Raw genomic sequence first — 18,645 nt, forward strand, 5'->3', positions numbered from 1 at the left:
TGCCGTTTGAACATTGAAGCAGGTACATCTCGGTGGCTCAGTGGTTAGGGCCTCCCATTCAAGACGCATAAGTCCCACATTCGATTCCACGTGCCGGAGTCTTTTTTGATGATTGTGTGTGGTGTTTTATTTCGCAAAGACCATTTGATGGCCAAAGAGGGCCAGGTCATAAGACGAGATGTGAACAATGAATATGTTGGGTGGCTCTATAAGGGCCTTAAAATTCCTCGCACTAAAATGGGTAAAATATAAAAGTAATAAAATAATGATAGTGGCGTGATATGTATAGTAAAGATGAGCGACGAAAAGTTCTGATAATAAAAGCATGTGTAAAGATATTTGGCACCAGCACAAGTGCCTCATCAGCGCCCTTGTGTCCAAGGGCTACGAGGCAAGTGCTTTTAAATGCAGTCACCGCAGCAGCAGCCTCTCTTGAGAGGTCGCGCTACGCATTGCCTGGGTATATTATATGATAGAAGCGGACATCTCATAAAAAGCTAGTAACGATTTATGCGTGAAAAGTGGTTCTTTACTGACGAACATTGCAGGCTGTAATGGTATATGTTGTGGATAGGGTGATGGAGAGTATTGTCCTCTTAGAGTGTCTAATTGTCCACACTGAATTAAAATGTGAAGAACTGTTAGTGCTTCTACACATACGTCCCACAATGGTGGATCGCCACCGAACAAAAGATATCAGTGTGTAGTGTATGTGTGTCCTATGCTGAGCCTTGTTGGTGTCACCTCTGTATGATGCAATTTCGATACTGGCGGCCGATGACCAAGCTGCGGCTTAATAACGTGTAGTTTGTTTTGTGTGTGTCTATCCCACTTGCTATGACAGTAGTCGCTGTGCTTTCATTTGAGAGACGGTCTAAGGTCAAGTGTTGGGATTAATATGAGTGTAGTGGCAGTGCTTTCGTGGACAGATGCAGCAAGCTGGTTCGCCATGACGTTGCCTAGGATTTCACGGTGCCGTGGCACCCAGCACACTACAACATGTTAATCGAGTGTGTAGAGTGTGCGTAAAACAGAGTAAATTGAGATGAGGACAGGGTTTATTTGTTTTTTAAGAGTTTGCAGAGTTACCACACTGAGGGAGTCCGTATAAATTACTGCATTTTGTAGTTGTAATTGTTTGATGTGTTTAGCGGCCACAAGTATTGCGTAAGCTTCTGCTGTGAAGATACTTGTGTCTGAATGTAGAGGGCCAGCATCCGAGAAGGATGGGCCGACATCAGTGTAGGACACAGAGAAGTTAGACTTGGAGGCATTTGTAAAGAACTCAGAACGTGTGTATTTGTGTTGAAGTTCCAGGAAGTATGTTCGGATATGGGCAATGGGCGCGTGATTTGTAACTTCTAGAAAAAACACATCGCAGTCGATAGTCTGCCACTGCCATGGTGGTAGGTATGCTGCAGCTGATTCATCACTGGAAGCACAAGCAGGCGAAGCGACACTAAACGTGCTGTCAGCAAGACTCGGTGCCCTCCTAACACAGCTGAACGAGGTGGATGCTGCTGTCGAGCCACTTGTGCCAGACGAAGAAGTCGACGAGAACCATGCACATACAATTGCGTACAATAGCAGAATAGTAACCTGCGTCACAAGGCTCAACCAACACACCAGAGCTCAACGAGCGAACGCCATTACAGCAGCGGAGGGCGTCTCGGGCCCCTCGCGACAGGAACCTAAGAGCCAGCGGTTCAAAGGTGAAGTTGCCGAAACTCGAGGTGCAGCGATTTAACAGCGCCGCCACGGAGTGGCAGCCCTTCTGGGAGCAGTACCAGCAAGCCATACACGACCACACTCTTTCTGAGGGAAAGAAGTTTTTGTATTTGCACTCGGCGCTTTCTGGGAGAGCAGCAGCGACGGTGGCCAGTATACAAGCGACCGCAGCCAACTATAATACGATCATCGAGCTTTTGAAGGAGCGTTTCGGATGAATGAACGGAGATGCTCATTCAGGAGCATCTTTCACAGTTGCTGGGCCTGCCAACTGTACAAAGCGGGCATGAGGTGAGAGACTCACGTCACCTCTATAAACACATGCAGCAAAATATAGCCGCCCTCACGACACTTGGAGTTCAGACCGACAGCTACAGAGCAATGCTCGCATCCGCACTTCTGCGAATGCTGCCAGGTAAACTAGTGGTAGAATATCACAAACATTGCTCTGCAGAGAAAAAAAAAGAATAGCCTGTGTATTGCAAGTTTGCAGTGTTTTCTCAAAAACAAGGTGGAGAGCCGGGAAAAGGCACTGCAGGTTGGGCAGAGAGAAGGCAAAGGCAGTAGCACAAAACCACGTTTTGATAACGATAGGTCTCGAGCTTCTAGGGCATCAGCAACTTCACTTTTAACGGCAAGTGAATCCAAACAGAAGGAGCCTTGTGCGTTTTGTGCTGCTAGGGAGCATGTGACAAAGGAATGCCAGACGCCGCTTTCACTCGAAAAAAGAAAAGGGGCAATCCTCAAAGCTGGCCGATTTTTCTGCTGTTCTATTAAAGGGCACACATCGCGAGAATGTTGCAATAAAGAAGTAAAGTGTAAAATATGCAGTAAGAGGGACCTTATTCAAATGTGCAATCCTGCGTGGAAGTCTGCTGCTAACACAGCAAGTGAATTGCACTCTGCGACAGGTAGCAAAGATGACCAAACGACAACTGTACTGCTTTAGACAGCTCATATATGGGCAAAAGGTACCCAGCAAAGACTGCTCAACCGTGAACTATTTGATGGCAGAAGTTAGAGAACATTTGTGACAGAAGAATTGTCATGTCAGCTGAATTTGGAAGTACTTGGTGAGGAAGACAGCACCATATTTTCCTTTGGAGGAGCAGACAGTGCCATAAAAAAAAGGCGCAGGCGAGTACGGCTTCCGTTAAGGAGTCAGTATGACAGAAAAGAGCACTACCTCAAGACCTTGCAGATATATCAGATATGTTCGGACAAGCTTCTTGTGCCAGAGAGGGTGATAAAAGAGGTCAAAATGAAAGTGGCTGGTCTATCTGATGTTACCTTGTCAGCCGCAAAATTAGAGCAAAATGGCATTCGTATATTGATTGGCGCTGACTACTACTGGAGTCTAGTGACCGGCGAAGTGCACAATCTTCAGCGGGGCCTAGTTGCAATACGCACTTTGGGTGGACACTGCAGGGAACAGTGTCGTACAGCAATACTAGTGCAAGGGTAGCGGTCGTTCGAGCTGTTGTAGCGGAAAACAAGTTCGTAATGACGACTCAGCTCAAATCTTTCTAGGAGCTCGAAAGCATGGGTATTGTGGACCAAGTTCCACATAATCAGGAACACGAAGAAGTTCATAAAACTTTCGAGTCCTCCATTAAGTTCACCAATGGAAGATACGAAGTAGCCATAGATTTTCATCTTGCTGACAATGAGGGAGTCGCAAAGAAATGTTTGGCCAGCCTCACAATTAAATTGTTAAAAGATGAGGCAATGCTGATGAAGTACGACGAGGCCATATGCCAGTACTTTTAACGAGGATTCGCCGAGCGGCTTCCAAAAAACACAGTAAGCATAGAAAACAGATTGTATTACATGCCTCACCGAGCTGTGTTGTGCCCCGCTAGCCAGTCAACTAGCCTCAGTGTGGTCTTTGATGCTTCGTCGAGCGAAACCAGGTGCGTGTCACTGAATGAAGCATTGGATTCAGGACCGAAGTTAAACCCCGATATCTCAAAGGTCATGCTCAATTTCAGAATGCACCGCATTGAACTTCATGCAGATATCGAAAAGGCGTTTTACAAATATCACTGAGAAAGGAAAATAGAGATGCCGTACGCTTCCTGTGGTATGGGGAAGTACCCACTAAGAAAAAACCGAGTCCACCACCTGAAATCTGGAGGATGACAAGAGTCACGCTCGGAGTGACCAGTAGCCCATTTCTGCTTGCTGCCACGGTACGTCACCATGTCGGCATGATGGCCAGCTATTCGGGCACAGCACGAAGACAGGCTGAGAGCTTCTATGTCGACGACTTCATGGCAGGTGTCGACACAGAAGAAGCAGCTGAAGAATTCTATCGAAAAACACTGGACATAATGAAAAGGGCAAGCATGTTTCTTTGAAAGTGGAACTCAAATTCCGAAACGTTGCAGTAGATATTTCAGAATGAAAGAACTGGATGTCCCACGAACACAGTGCAGTGCCCCACAAGCAGTACAGCGCATGTGTTAGAACTTGTGCGGGATAAAGAAGGCGATCACCTAGCCTTTTCTATAAAACCGGTCTTAGATTTCCTTGACAGATGCTGCAACACCAAAAAATTTATTCTTCAGGCCTCAGCGGGTATTTTCGATCCTTCAGGTCTGTTTTCTCCAGTCACTGTGACTGCCAAACTGCTGTTCCAAAAACTCTAGGAGCTAGGTGTTGGCTGGGATACAACATTGCTCGAAGAGGTGCAAGCAGTGTGGGAGCAATGGCACACGCACTGCATCATTTAACGGCGGTAACCGTTCCAGGATGTTGTATCAGTGCTGAAAGCGACAACATAGAGATTCATGTATTTACTGATGAAAGCCCGAAGGCATGTGGAGCGGTTGCATACTTTCGTGTTTGTCAACTGGGCATTCACAATGGAAATTTGATCTTAGCAAAATTGACAGTAGTCCCACTAAAGAAGATTTCCCTTCCAAGACTTGAATTGATGGGTATGCTAATAGGTGCCCGACTGAAAGACTACCTGGCCCGATCATTTACACTACAAGTGGAATAGGTTTCTGCGGACAGATTCCAAAATCGCACTTCACTGGGTCTGGGGCTGTGCGACAGTGGAAACCCTTCGTGGCTAACCGAGTGATGGAAATACAATGGCTCACAGATCCAGACCAATGAAACCATTGCCCAGAGGCAGAAAGTTCAGCTGACGTCTTAACACGATGATTTGCGCCGGAAGTGCCCAAAACAGCTACAGTTTGGTGGCGTGGACCTTCATGGCTCTTCCAGCCTTTTGCTGATTGGCCACACAGTGAAACCATCTGTGAAGACATAACTGCGGAAGAAGAAAAAAAGCCAGTGCACGTTCACATTGTTGCGCAGTCGGTAGAAAAATCAGTCTTGCCTTTCAAGCAGTTTAGTTCCTTGACTAAACTGATCAGAGTTGTCGCATGAATGAAGCAATTTGTGCACAACTCCATGTGTTCCCTCTTGAAAGAGCAAGGATTGCTGACCGCCGGACAAATAAACGAGGCTCAGATATGTCTTATCAGAGAGGTGCTACGTGAGGCTTTTCCCAAAGAACTTCGGTGCATTTCTCACTCAGCAAGAATATCGAAGGGCTCACCCTTACGTGACCTTAATGTATTCCTAGCCAGTCATCGAGTCTTGAGAGTTGGGGGACGTCTCAAAAATGCCGAAGTGACTTACAACGCCAGGCATCCGATTCTGCTCCGTTCAAATCATCCTTATGTTAACTTATTAATTGAAAGAACGCACAGGCGCCTTTTACATGCTGGGCCTTTAGAAACGCTTACAGAACTAAGAGAACAGTTCTGGATAATGAAAGGCCGGCAGGTAGTCAAAAGAACACTGAAAACATTTGTGACATGTGAACGCTTCAACTGCAGAGCTGCCACTGAAGTAGCGGCTCCTTTGCCTCCTGAGAGACTAATGAAGGCGTTGCCTTTCGAAGTGACAGGCATAGTTTTCGCTGGTCCACTTTACACAAAAGATCAGGGCAAAAACAAGAAGCCTTACGTTCTCCTCTTTACATGTGTGGTCACAAGAGCAATACACCTTGAGTTCGTAACAGACATGTCAATCGACAGCTTTTTCAAGGCGTTCAGAAGATTCGTGACAAGAACAGGTAAGTGTTGAGTTATTTTCTCAGACAACGCAAAAACCTTCCAGCGAGCGTCACGTGACCTATGGAAGTTGTGGAAAGCCATACGTGAGAAAGAACTCCAAAATTATTTTGGTCAGCATCACATGCAGTGGAAATTCATCGCCAAAAGAGCCCCATAGTGGGGAGGCTTTTGGGAGAGATTGGTATAATCTGTGAAGGCCTCCCTCAAGAAAGTTTCGGGAAACAACTACTACACATTCGAGGAACTTGCGACAATCCTCACTGAGGTTGAAGCCGTCGTCAATTCTAGGCCTCTGACATATGTTTCTGCAGAGACCACTGAAGTAGAACCTCTCACACCTTCTCATTTTCTTGTAGGCAAGCGCCTGACGTTACTGCCCACATCGACGTGCGAAGATGCAATGTCACAGCCTAACAATATTGAAAGAAGTTGGAAATACCGACAAAGAATGACAGATCATTTCTGGCGAAGATGGCAGAAAGAATACCTGAACAGTCTGCGTAGCGCACATTTCTACGTAGCGACCTTGTCGAACGCCATCCAAGAGGGCATGGCGGTGCCTGTCTACGAGCATCTATTGCTGCGACAACTATGAAAGATGGGAGTGGTCGACAAGGTGTTAATCAGATGTGATGGGCGGATCAGGGCCTGTATGGTGCGCCTACCAAGTAGGACTGTGATCGGAAGACCAGTGCAACTTTTGTATCCTCTGGAATCTTTATAAGAATGAGCTAAGGCTCATCGGGGGGGAGTATGTCAAATCTTTTATCAGCTTGTTTTCAATAGTCCTCTGGCAACCATGTCTGATCGCTATAAACAGCAGTTTTTCGAAAGCATCAACGATACCGTGTGGCTTTTCTTTTGCCTCCCAATAGTTTTTATAAGTTGTAAGTGACCACCATGCCTTGTGTTGTCTGGCAAACCTAAAAGACCCTTCCGGTCTTCTCGCACGGTGGAGCCTGAAATTGCAAGAATTTGACATTTTCGTTAAATATTATATAAATGTCCGAAAGAAAGCACTCTGACGCTGACTGCCTGTCTCGTGCTCTTGTCAAATTACAACCGAAGGACGATGCAGACAATGACTGTCCTGGAGAACTATATGTGCCGACGACTTCGCCGAGCGAAAACGAGCTGACCCGGAACTCAGGAGCCTTATAGAGTACCTCGAGGCAAGGCCGCCGTTGTTCCAAAAGTATTCAAACGAAGACTTCAGTCGTTTCTCTTGCGCAACGGCGTTCTCCTGAAGAAAAACCACTCACCACTTCAGGCCAACTACCTCGTCGTAGTAACTTTAGGGTTACGTCCAGATGTTTTGGTTGCTCTACACGACGATCCGACTGCTGAACACCTCGGTGTCTCCGGTACGCTCGCAAGAATACAGAAAAAGTACTACTGGCCACGACATTCTACCGACGTCACTCGTTATGTGAAGACACGCCGTGACTGTCAACGACGAAAGACACCGCGGACTAGGCCAGAGGGTCTTCTCCAGCACATCTAGCCACCTCACTAGCCATTCCAGCAAATCAGCATGGACTTACTGGGGCCGTTTCATACGTCGAATTTTGGGAACGAATAGATCGTCGTAGCTACCGACTACCCACACGCTACGCTGAAAAAAGGGCCCTTCCCAAAAGCAGTGCCGCAGAGGTAGCAAAATCCTTCGTCGAGAACATCGTCCTGCGTCACGGAGCTCAACAGGTACTCACTACTGACACAGACACGTCCTTTACAGCAGATCTAACTCAGGCGATTTTGAGGTACAGCCAGGCAAGTCACCGGCGGGCCACCGCCTACCATGCGCAGACCAGTGGCCTCTACGAGCGTCTTAATAAGACCATCGTCGATATGCTGACCATGTACGTCGATGTCGGGCACAAGACGTGGGATAAAATCCTTCGGTACCTGATCTTCGTGTACAATATGGCCGTCCAACAAACGATGCAGATGACGCTGTAGAAGCTTGTCGGCAACGACAATCGACGCTATGCTTCTGCACATTACCACGTTATTGACGAAGAGAACCTCGACGTCATTGCCTACCTTCATTGCACGGAAGAAGCTCGTAAACTTGCCCGCCTGCGCATCAAGAATCAGCAGGCGACTGACAGCCGCCGTTACTATCTTCGACGAAGCTTCAAGAAGTAGCAACCTGGGGACCGTGTCTGGGTATAGACGCCTACACGCCGACGCGGGCTCTGTGAAAAACTTCTGCGCGGGTACTTCAGACCGTACAGAGTATTAGGACGTCTCGGCCCCCTCGAGTACGAGGTTGTTCCTGACGGCATTACGAACTCTCAATGGCACCGTGCTCGAGTCGTCCATGTCGTGCACCTCAAGCCATTTCATGCGCCAACCTGAGGACAGTATTTTTTTGCTGTGCTTTATTGCTTGTACTTGTTGTTCATTTTCCTTATTATTGTACTTTAGTATTTCGTTACAGCATCGGGATAATGCCTTTCAGAGGGGGAATTGCCAAATTCCCTCCTCAAGTTTTGTTATCTCCCTGTTTCACCATCAGTAGTTCTGAGCGCAAACCGCGCCTACACTTTACGAGAAGCTTCAGGACCACAAAGATCATTTTGTTAAGATTACGCCCACTTCGTGAACATTTAGGATAATTCTGGAACCTACATCGCCGCTAGCAATAACGCTAGAACACTCGATAACAAGTGTATAGGTGCCGACATGCTTCGCCACTTGTCAGTTGATCCGCAGCTGACGCTCTGCTCGCCACTATCAGTGCCAGTGTCTTGCTGTAATCTGACTTCCTTTTTTTTGCGGGGCCACAAGTTCAGCCTGAATAAACAGTTGAATACTCCACCTGCAGTCTGCTTCTTTCGTCCACGTCACGACCCAGGGACAATTTACATACTCCAAATTTGAGCACTGTCACGCGCCACAGCGTCGGACTACTTGACCAGGTTCAGCAAAGTGATCGACTCCACATTCCATTATGTGGAGTCAAGACTCCCAATTCCGCAAGGCTGCAAAACAAGACGATTTTTTATTATTTCAAGCACGATATAAAAATATGGGTCCAAATCACAACTCGAAGAGAATGTTGAAATTCGTCACTATATTTCATGCTCTTTCCTTTACTACTGTACGATCTAATCGCACGTCCTGACCAATTGTTGGCGCCTTTAAACATCAAATAAGATATATGAAAATCTAGTAATATGTATCGATTCTAAATTGTTCTCCTCAAGTCCATGCTGCTGTCTGGTTTGCATGAGCGATCTCACGGTATTGGCATACTTTTTGTGTCCCCTGTTAGTTCATAAGTTTTTTTTTTCTGATCATACATTATACTCAAATTTTAGCTAAATGCTTACATGACAAAGGCTTGGTCAATCCCCTGGAGTGAGTACGTGCCATATTGGTGAAGAACAAAGAAAACAAACAAACAAAAATGTATTCGCATGTCACAGTCGCTACCATATTCTGAAACTTGGCACTAGCAGTTGTTCCGACATCCGATTTCTAATGTCAATGAGGGTGGGGAATTCTGGACGCCGAGTGCTTTCGATTCCCCTGTTCACCACTAATCCGAGTTTCAACTCTTATTCAGCAATAGTCTGCTCTGCAAAAAAAAAGCCCATGAAACAGTTTGCCACCGGGACACAGCCACTAGCCCAACGTCGTTTATTTTATGTGGTACAAGAGTCAAACTAGATTATGAAGGCCAGAAACACGCCTTGACCACCATGCTTTTGTACCGCATGCTCGAACTTGGTGGCTGTGATGCCACAAGATATTGATAATTTCATTCAAATAGAGATTTGGTGCAAAGTAGCTAAAGCTGGCAACCATGTTGAATTCCGGAGTATGTGCACAGGCATGAAGAGTGCAGACAATACCCATTTGGTTCAACACGGTAAGGCCCAGCTGCTTGTGTTTTAGCGAGTGTCTGAGGCCTACTTCTCGATGCCGTACAAAAAAGAATGCCATAGCGAGCGTCGGCGCATTGCGCTTAAGCTCTCGCTTATTATTAAAAGCGCACAGTACTTTTGAAATAGCCGGCTATCACAACCACTGCCGACCAAATATGTCGAGATTACTGTCGCGTTAATCGGCAGCCCTCCTCACTCGTTTTGTGGTTATCCGCCACGGCATCAGCACAAAGACGTCGAAATCGCTTAAATGTACCCCTAAGCACATTCTGAAAAGCCATTGTGGCGTCCGCCACAACGCTGACCTTCATGCGACAGATGGTGGTCATGATATGCGCTAACAGCTATAGTAATAGGACCATGCTCCATACGACAAAGGGAATATATCACCTTTACGGAGTCTCTGTAGATAAATGATTGTGTGTTTATTCAGAGAACTTGATACAAAAAGTGGTTACAAAAGTATTTGGGCCATTAGCCTGTGTGGCTAGGTACTAAACCAATCTATTATGCAAGTATTTTATAATATGTCACCAGCAAAGGTACACATTATATGAAAATGAATTTTTATACAATTTCAATGACTGAGTAGCATCAAAAGTTTATTACATATAATTAAATGCACATGACAATGAATACAAAATTGCTGCAAAATTTTAAGCACACAAGCAGTAAAGAAGAACTAATGACATACATTGTAGAAAGTACAAAAGACGGGGAAACCGGAAAGAATGTGCAGAAATTTCGCAAAAGGATCAAAAACAGTCAAACTGACATCAGAACAAAGAACAACAAAAACAAGAAAGATATACAAACCAGGCTGAACAAAAAGAAAAAAATATGCAGGTGAGCTTCACTGTGGTTAATAGCACCAATTATTGACAAAATTGTACTCTGCAAGTCAAATTCAAATTGCGTGCAAGTTTAATTTCAAGTGCGATGGTGTACCTGATTTTACCTTTAGTGAACTGGATTAGCCGTTCATTGTATGCTATCCTACAATTGGGAACGTTGAAGTTGCAATTGCTGGCATTCCTTGTGTTACGGGTAGGTGCAGAAAACGTGCGCACAAGTAGTGGAAAGTTAGTGTAAATGACTGAATTTATCATTATGGCGATTTTGTAATTTCGCTGAGAAAGGCAGTATCCGATAGATAAAATGAGATCCCAGCTTTGGCTAAAAGAAGATGCAATGATTCGTAGGGCGCGGTTTTCTCAGCGTACGATTGGTTCGATGTACGTTGGATAAGTAAAGCCCCATATCTTGCTACAATAACAGAGTTGAGAGTGGAATATAGAATAGTGTAATGATTGAAGCACACTAAATGGAAAGTAACATTTAGCTTTATTGAGTGTGAAGCATGCAAAAGCAAGCTTTTGAATATGTAATTAACCTCATTTTTTCAATTCATGTTTCGGTCTATTTGAACACCCAAGTATTTAAATATGGAAACTGGCTCAATGGGAGAGTTGTTAATATTAAAGTGCAGAAGGCTATATTCAAGATTTTTTTTCTTCTGAGAGTATGAAATATAAGGTATTTAGTTTTGGCTATAACTAATGCAAGCTTGTTGTGGGCAGACCATGCAGAATTATGTGCTAAGTCTGCCATGACTTGTTATTTTAGCGTACAGAGAGAGTTACCTCAAAAAGTAATGCGGTGTCATCAGCTTACGCTATGATTTTACGTGCAAGAACATTGTTAGGTCATTTATGTATTATGAAAACAACATAGGGCCTAGCATGCTTCCCTGGGGTATTCCTCATGTTAATTTTCTGAAGTCCAAGAACATGCGATCAAACACATCGCATTCGCAGATCAAACACATCTGCCAGATAACTAGAAAAAAACTGAAGTGTCTCGTTGGTAAAGCACTAAACGAGATTCTAATTTCTTTAGTAGTATAGAATTTGAAACAGTGTCAAATGCTTTATTTATATCCAGAGAAAAGCTGACCACAATTTTGGTATTTTGAAGTACTGAGTTGATGAACTGCGCTAGAGTAAAAACAGCTGTGGTCCTGGACCTATTTGTGATGAAACTGTGTTGTTTGATGCAAATCATGTCAATTGAGCTTAATAATTGAGTCCTGTCCCTGCTGCTTTCTATGGGGCACAAATAGGACTTAATTATTTTTTCAAAAAGCGTGTTCACGGTACTGAAAACCGAGATGGGACGGTAACTGCTGGAATTTTCGTGATCTCTGGATTTGTAAATAGGCACCACTCTCGCAATCTTTATAATGTGTGGGTAAGTGTCATTTTGAAGGCAGTTATTCATTATGAGGGAAAGAGGCTGCGAAAGAAGGTATGAGTTTTTCTCCAGCACTTTTGCAGTGATGCCATCATGACCAACGGCTTTATTGCAAGGAAGCTTTAGGATTTCTGGCTTAATTTCCTGAGAGGTTGCACTTGTAAGCTCAAGCGTTGCGATTAGGTTTACTGTCTACACTGAATTGAAATGGTCATATGTAGTAATTTTCCTGTGTTAGAAAAAAAAAGAAATAAAAATAATAATGAATTTATTTTAACCAATATCGTGTTATTACAGGGAATGGGAAAAAAAGTGGCAGTCCACTTGTCTAAGTTCCCACCCCCCAATTACATCAGAAAAAGGTAGTGGTGGTGACAAAATCAAGAGTGAGACAACTGAGATTAAGTTGGGAACAGTTTTTGCAGCAGCAAAATTTCATCTTGCTTGGGAGCAGTTAGTGGCATTTAATATGTCATATTGGGAGCTTGAAAATACAAATATTTATTTGTCCCACAAGTGTTGCTGAGCTCGCCTTAGGACACCTGCGTTACCGTTTGACAGATGTACCACCCCATAAACTTCATTCCCAGCTTCGATAAGAAGAAAGCAAAATATAAAGTTGTGGGAGAACCTGTTCCTGCAAAAGCATACCAGGTTTTAAGCCAATCAAAATAAATGAACAGGGGTTTTTAAATGGCACTCAAAGCGCAAAGTTTTGTGAAAAAGCCAATTATAAAATAAAATTGTGGGCGGACAGTAACGCAAATGGCGGTCCTAAGGGCTCAGCGAGAACAGAGACCCTGATAATTTTAATATAATAATAAAAGCCAGAGACGTTTGGGCCGTGCCCAGTTGTGAAAAAAAAAAATACATTGTCTGACCACACTCCGTAGGAAATTGCAAACGTTCTGCATGGCTGTACACTTTCTCCACGTGTCTTCAGCTCTCAAGCTTCTAAAGCTGTCGCTTCACTTCACTGTCTTCGGTTTGGCTACTGTTCACTGGGTTTGATGACGCTCTCGATCTTCGAGAATAGATGTTGTGCATCTTTCTTCCCGTGACTTTTACCGGATATTCATCTCGCTTGCCAGAGGTCATCTTTGGAGAGGGGCGTCACCGTTTTGTTATGTACGGCGTGTTGCGCTAGTGTACCAGGCGCGCGCCAGCAAGGATACAGTGCCCACGTCCCCGAGGTACAAGACCTCTCCCGTGCGGGGTTGACAGGGGGAGGCGACGGGTGCATCCTGCGGCACGCGCCTTCTACCGCTTCTTTTGATCTGCTTGTGATTATGGATGGTGTTTCTATTTAGGCGTCCGCTATTACGAAGGCCGAGGGCAACACTACACGTTATCGCGAGATGTCCGGGATCAGGTCGTTTATATGTTGAACTAACCGCATTAGCAGAGCACGATTACGCGCCTGTCTTAAAACGCATGGGTAAATCGAGTTGTCCATGGTTACCCGAGGATGTAGTAGATCAGCGATGTCTTTGGTAACGGGGCATTCCGCCAGGTAATGTTTGATACCCTCACACATACACCTGCAGAAACACCTGGGCTCGCTCAACAGGTTAAACCTGTGGAAGTATGTGTGGAACCATCCGTGGCCCGTGAGCAACTGGACTAACGCCTTGTTAGGTGGAAAATACGCCGGTAATTGAGATAAATCCGGCACCCACTTATAGAGTTCGGTGTCCCTATTTTCTGACGACCACTCAGAAGCCCAGCGTTTCCTGAGTTCTCCGTTAAACTTCGCTCGCACAGTGCGCGAGGACCACTTGCTCTGTCTTGTAAAACCTCGTCGTGCGGCGCGGGAGGCAATGAAGTCGGCGACTTCATTGCCGAAAACTCTGCTGTGTCCCAGAACGTGACAAAGCTTTATATTCGATTGCGCCTGTATGCGTTTATCCGTGCTTTGCATTTCTGCTATTCGCGGATCGGCGTTGGTTCTGGACGCCAATGCATGAAGCAGGCAAAGACAATCCGTATAAATATATATGTCTTGGGCAGTGGGGTGATCTTTTAACCATTTTAATGCTTCTGCAAGGGCCACGGCTTCTGCGCAGAAAGCGCTCGTTGGCTCCCGATACAGCGAGTCTACCCACTGCCTCCACACGGGTCACCCTGCCGAAAGTGACAAAGGCTGCTCCTGCCAATCCCTCTGCATAAGATCAGTCTGTGTATACGTGTAGTGCTCGATGCCCTGCCATCGCGTTGGCTTCCCGTGCCGTCAAACAATACGCAGAAGGTCTTGTCTTTATTTATCAGTACTTTTGCGACCCGCGCCCATTCTAGTACTTTCCTGAGTACTTCAGATCCCATCTCTTCAAGTTTTTTCTTTGATTCACCGGGGATGATAATCAAGGTGTCGTCCACATATGCCTGTATGGTTACGCCTTTCGGCATCGGCAAACATAGTAATTCATGCACTATGACATTCCATAACAGACGCGACAGGGGCGATCCCTGCGGGCTGCCCAGGGTAGGCCGTGCCTCCGCTTCCCCAGCCTGAGTTCTATATACTACTGATCTGTCTGTTAGAAACGATTGGAGCATGTTATATAGGTTCGCTGGGACACCTCTTTCACTGAGGAAGCGGAGCACCTGAGGGTGCCATACACTGTCGAATGCCCCTTGGAAATTGAGGCTCATTAGTATGGCAGGAATCTTCGACGTGCGCAGTTGCACGAGCCTCGCCTTTAAGTTGTGCAATGCCTGTACTGCACTTTTGGCGTGGGTAAACCCATACTGCTGGGCGTGTACATGACCGCTCCTCAACAGGAAGCTATATAATCACCCGTTGAGGAGCCTTTCAAAGACTTTCCTAAATACAGAACTTATACATATTGGCCTGTACGAAGTCGTACACAGCGGGGGCCGGTTAGGTTTTGGTATGAATATGATTCGGCCACGTCTCCAACATCTATGGAAATGACCGAGCCTCAGTGCCGCGTTAAGGACGAACATTACGAATTTTGGCCTTAGTTCGTATAGGCCCTTAACTATGCCGGGCGTAATGCCATCGGGACCCGGCGCCGACCTCGGTGATAGTTTACCTATCACTTCTTTCACTTCCCCATCTGTGAAAGGTACGCCCTGTAACCTTCATTGATACGAAGCTGCTGCCAACTCCCTTATTGCGATATGCACTGGCAGATTCACGTCGGGGTCGTCTACGGCTACCTGCGTACGAAGGAGCAGGGCGGCTGACTCGAAGTGCGAGCTCGTGAGCGTTCCGTCCGGGCCCTCCAAAGGTGGCAAGAATTTTCTGCTTTTCGTGCGGCCGAAGGCTTTCCTAAAAGGGGCCGAAAAAACACTATGCCTCGAACACGCCGCGTTACATTCAGCCTCGTATCGATCCCTGGTCTCCCTTATTCAGGCTCGGATCATCGCTAACGCCTTCGAATATTCATATCTATACCACACTCTAAGATCGCTGTCTCGGCACCGCTGAAACCTCCGCCGAGTAGCATTAACCCTTTTCCTTTTCTCTGCCAATTGCGGCGTCCACCAAGACTTCCCGGCTCTGGATTTGACTGGGCACAGTTGTTTATGCTGGTGGCCTTGGAAGATTTTATAGAATGCTTTCCATTACGAAGTCCAGTGCTATCGTTGACGATATGTCGGCCCCTAACACTTGATCGAACCAAGCGTCCCTTGCGAGTGCCCTGAGTAGTTAGGCTCGAAACAGGCGGTTGGACGCAGCATCGGCTCCTGCTAGAATCCCCTGAAAGGTCAGGTTTTTCGTTATCTCAACGCGTTCGCACAGTCAGAAGCTGTCCCTAAACGTGTCAGGACGCGATTTATTGTCTCGAAAAGCCGATCGAGTGCGAAGTTTATTATTTATCTCGACCTTTTGCCGAGCCCTTAGGCAGGCCTATGGAGGGAGTGGGTCAGACCCACTGCATTCATGGCAACTAGTAGGGCAACGCACGAAGTTTCGCCCGACGCGGCGAGCACCCTGGCGGCCGGGAGCCTGTCGGATACGCCGTGTTCGAGGTTTTCGGAGGAAGGCGACAGTATCCTCGCAAGATTGGCGTACCCGAACAATTCAGAGGTCCCGGGATCGGCCCAGAGGCCCATACCCACTATTGGCGCAGCTGAAAACGGAACAGAGCAGCCCATACCTACTAGGGAGACAGAACAAGATGAAAATGTCCGGTCGTCCGTCTCGGAGACTACCGCGGTGGCGACGAGTCTTAGGGCGGATCTCGGGTAATGGCAATGGTCCAGGAGCTAGAGAACGACCTATTCAAGTTCTGCGCGGACCTGAGCAATAGGATTATAGTCACCTGCGGAAACTACTTCTTGGGAAGATTTTTTGAACTTGCACGACTCTGCTCGGACTTACGAGCTGACGTGGCGGCGGAGCGCGCGGTGGTTTCATCTTTGCAGGGCCAACTGGTGGAGGCACGCCGGGAGACGGCGACGATGCAGCGACGGGTCGCGGTGGCTGAGAGACCGGCGGTCAGAGATGTCCTGACCGGCGTGCAGGGCGCTTTCGTTTCCGGTGCGAGTGCCTTGGCGGTTCCAGGTGGCCAGATGGACAATGTTGTTGCAGAAAGGACGGATGCACTTCTCGGTCTGGTCAGCGGCATGAGCTATGCTGTGGCCCTCAGCTCACGATGAGGCCGGGAGCTCAGGGGCCTTCTCGAAACGGCCCCGCCGGACTTCAGGCGACTGCGACGAAAGGAGCGGGACTTCCACTGGGCTACGTGGCCTTTCTCACGCCGGTTGAAAGCACGGACGGCTTGGCGAGAGAAGTGATGAGGGTCCTGAAATCAAACATCGACCCGGTAGCCAAAGAATCAGACATGTTACACTGCGGCACACGAGGTATGGCGTCACCGTCTTTTCACACATGCGACAGTCATTAATCAACATGAGAAACGCCATCGAGGAAAATAACGTAACACGCAACGCCATTACAGTCCGCGTCCCGGATAAGCGCAACCCGCACGTTAGGTTTTCGGGTATAGATCCTGAAATAGCAACTCAGGACTTCGTCCGCCTCCTCAGCGAGCGTAATCCGAACCTGCAACTCAATGAGGAAACGTGTAAGGTTAGGGTATCTTTCCGAGAACGTACAGGGACAATGGGACATGTAGTCGAAGTGGACCTAGAGGCCTTTAAACATATAATGTCCTCCTCGCGTATCTCCATCGGATGGACGGTCGTCAGGGCATGGGAAGACGTGCACGTCCCCACGTGCACGTTTTGCGCATCTTACTGGCACAGTAGGAGTTCGTGCACCATATGAAACGACGCCGTGAGGGCCACATGCATGCACTGTGCTACGGAGGGGCACACGGGCAGAGAATGCACAGTGAGGGAGGGAGACGCGGCGGTGAAATGTGACAATCCCGCCTGCCACCGGGCGGGATTGTCGTCTGCCGGTCACCCGGCGGAACACCCGCAGTGCCCACTACTGATAGAAAAGGTGGCAAGGCTGAGAGCCCGCACCAATTATGGCGGGGCGTAATGGCGGGGCCACAACCTCAGGGGGGAATCAAAGGGGGAGTCTACATGTGTCTCATTTGTCCAAATCAACCTCGATCACGCGCGCCTGGCGACAGGCGCCCTGTGCGAGGGTATGGTCGTGGGGTCGTTGAGCCTGGCCGCAGTTTTCGATCCATATCGAACTGCAAAGAGGATACCGCACCTTCTTTCGGGGTTCGGAGTGATTGCATTGGATGAGGATCCGGGCGCAGCAATCCTCTATAGGGAGCCACCATTTGACATCTATCCCATCACAGTGACGAAACTGGTGGTAGCAATATAATGTCAAGCCCGCGAATTCAGTTTCGTGCTAATATCGACATACGCACTACCCCACAGATCAATGGACCCTACCCTACAGGCAATTGAAGAAACGCTTTTGAAGGTTAGAACTTCCAACGTAGTGGTAGCTGGAGATTTCCATGCAAAACACCTGGTGTGGGGGCCAAACGCCGGTGACGAGAGAGGGGCGCGTCTGCTGGAGTTCGCTGCGGCCAACGAGCTCACTGTACTGAACGACCCACAATCGCGGCCCACGTACGAGATCCCTTACGCGGCCAGCTGGATAAACGTAACGTTGCCCTCGTTCACCGCCGTGCAGTCCGGATTCCAGTGGGAGGTACGAGAGGACTTAACCCACTCGGAACATCGCTACATTGAAATCAAGATTGGAGGAAGCGAAGTTCGGACTGGGAAACAATTGACGCGTTTTGCCCAAGCCGAGCTACTCAGGGCACTCGGAAGGGACGCTTGGTTCGATCAAGTGTTAGGGGCCGACATATCATCAACGATAGCACTGGACTTCGTAATTAAAGCATTCTATAAAATCTTCCAAGGCCACCAGCATAAACAACTGCGCCCAGTCAAATCCAGAGCCGGGAAGTCTTGGTGGACGCCGCAATTGGCAGAGGAAAGGAAAAGGGTTAATGCTACACGGCGGAGGTTCCAGCGGTGCCGAGACAACAATCTTAGAGTGTGGTATAGATATGAATATTCGAAGGCGTTAGCGATGTTGCGAGCCCGAATAAGGGAGGCCAGGGATCGATACGAGGCTGAATGTAACGCGGCGTGTTCGAGGCGAAGTGTTTTTTCGGCCCATTTTAGGGAAGCCTTCGGCCGCACGAAAAGCAGAAAATTCTCGCCACCTTTGGAGGGCCCGGACGGAACGC

Source organism: Rhipicephalus microplus, chromosome 7 (genome assembly GCF_043290135.1).
Source record: "Rhipicephalus microplus isolate Deutch F79 chromosome 7, USDA_Rmic, whole genome shotgun sequence".
Lineage (NCBI taxonomy): Eukaryota > Metazoa > Arthropoda > Arachnida > Ixodida > Ixodidae > Rhipicephalus > Rhipicephalus microplus.